We start from the raw sequence: 2493 nt of genomic DNA on the forward strand, positions 1-2493 counted from the left end.
GGGGGCTTTAAAATGTCACAATTACTGCAGTTAGTGAATTTGCAAAGGTTCAGAGGCAATAATGTTCTGAAAGGTTCCCAAGAGAAAATCCAGGAGCCATCACTGAACATGACACACTGCTGAATAAGGCTGAATCAAAAATAAGTGAACTTCCTGTTTTTCCCCAATTTGGGAAATGCAGTATAGCACATATGCATCTGTCCTGGTACCATCACAGTATTCCTTCCAACAGATTTACCTCTTACAAAGTCTTTTTCTAATGACATGTAACATGACATCCTGCTCCAGGCCTACAGATAACATGGTAATATACACAGAAGAACTGCATGCAACATTAAGCAGTTTCACACCATTATTAAGTTAATGTGACATGTTTCATAAGCTTCATTAAAAATTTTCAACCTAAATCAGTTAGCAGTATCTTCAGATTCTAAACAGTGGCTCAAAATACTGATTTCATGTCTCACAACTAGACAAATTATTACTTACTCATGTTTCCAACTTTGTAAGCCATGCTCGCTGACGTGTAACAAATTCATGGGGAACCTACCCTGAAATCCACTTATCTGACCACCATTTCCAGCTCTGACGAAGAACTACCAGAGACAAGTCCACCAATCAGCAAGTGCAGCCACACAGGTAGATAGCTTACTGCTACCAGAAGTCTGAAGCTCTCTCAGAGAAGGTACAGCAGAAGAAGCAACTATTAGCCACTGCGTGAGTGAGCTCCTGTGTGCTCAAAAATTACATTTGAGAAGGATCAGTCAACTTCAATACAGCAAGAACTGTAATGGCTCTGTAGAACATCAATAGCAGATGCAAGCCAAATTCAACAGAGTGGGAGGACTGAATCTCTGTGTAATGTGACCACAACATGTGATGTGTCCCAAAAACCACAACTCATAAAGGGATGTCTGGACTAGTGTTCTTTTGATTCCCTGAGTAAGAAAGACAAAGACTGTCTTTTACTGTGTAATAGCATACATTAACTACAACGGTGAAAAAAAATATTAAAATTACAGCTTCTTTCAGAATGTTTCAGCACTCCCCTAAGCTTCTTTTTTATTTTGCTCTTATTTCAGCTTTCCTCAAGTTTTCTACAGTCAGATCCTTTGGTCAAATCCTAACCAATTTTTTTTTTTCTTCCAGAGTAAAAACTACGCAAAAAACAGGAGCCTGACCAGATGAATCCTCACCAGTCTGGCTGAAGCTAAGAAACAATGATGGCTCACTGGAGAAAACTGATTGTTGCCAACATTCAGTTTGTAAGCAGAACCTGAAGTACATTAAGTGCTTGAACAAAAAGACTGGCCAAGTAAAGCAACCAGAATAAAAATAACATACTCACTTTGATGCTGAGACTGTAAGACTATCCCCATAACACACACCCCTTACTGTGAATGAAAGGAAATACAATTACCAAGATACACTAACACCTGTGTAGCACAGGAGGCGGTGTGAACATTAGTCCCAACAGATTAACTTCTAACAAAACATATTCCATGACAAATGTGTTTTGAAAGCATAGATAGCCTGCACAAAGGTACTTCTTATTCCCCCCCAGTTTTGGGACAATAATCTTCTCTCTAAACTTAGTCAACATCTATTAGGATAACCACTTCCTCTCTCTTGCATGTAGGAATTAAGATGAATGAAGAAGGCTGAAAGTAAGGAAAAGGTAAAGCTCTTCAAATCACCACTCGCCAAAACATATATTAAAAGTAACACAAATACAACAAAAAGAAATCCTTTTCTAATTTTTAACTGATGTTTACTCCTATGTAACGGAAGTAAAACAACTCAAGCTTAAGCACAGACAGATTCAGCTGGCATCAACACAATTATACTTCATTTCTGTGGCTTCTTTTATGTGAATATGCGTGCTTGGTTTTCTTCTGTCACCAACAGGACTACTTTTAATGCATATTATTAAACAATTCATTTGTAGTATGCTTATACGTAATACTATGCTGACAAAGGAAAAAAACAAGCTCTATATAAGAACCAGTACCAAGAGTTTACATCTTAACTTCAAAGTCATTGCATCTACTCAAACTACTAATTCAGAGAAGTTCAAAAAAGGCTGTTCAATACTTTCTAGGACGCATGCTGTCCTGAAACTAATAAAAACCATAAAGTTTGACAACTCTATTCTCTGAGTTTCCAATAAAAGTTGTAATTTTCCTTTGTTCTTAACATTTCAGAAATCATTATGAACTGCTAGAATGTATGAATTATTATTTGATGATTGATGAATATTTTAATCTTGTATCAGGAAAAGTCTTAATACCACTTCAGTGACTGTATACAAATAACAGTTTCAGCACAAATCATCTAGGAGTCTACTCTGGCTGAGAAGCAATTCGGCAAGCATTCTTAATTCCATGCTTTGAAAAAAAAACAAAACAAACCAAAACCAAACAACACTGACTCAAAGGAAGAGTAATTCTAATAACACCATTTCAGTGTAGCTACCACAAAGAAACAAGGGGG

The 2493-nt window shown here is 36.9% G+C and overlaps 1 protein-coding gene across 8 annotated transcripts in view; it reads right to left on the reverse strand.

Moving 5' to 3' along the window:
• Nucleotides 1-2493, reverse strand: part of MAST4 (microtubule associated serine/threonine kinase family member 4) — a 315990-nt gene that overhangs the window by 105822 nt on the left and 207675 nt on the right. The window lies entirely within an intron of this gene.

The sequence above is a fragment of the Athene cunicularia genome (assembly GCF_003259725.1).
Source record: "Athene cunicularia isolate RWA chromosome Z unlocalized genomic scaffold, athCun1 chrZ_part1, whole genome shotgun sequence".
NCBI lineage: Eukaryota > Metazoa > Chordata > Aves > Strigiformes > Strigidae > Athene > Athene cunicularia.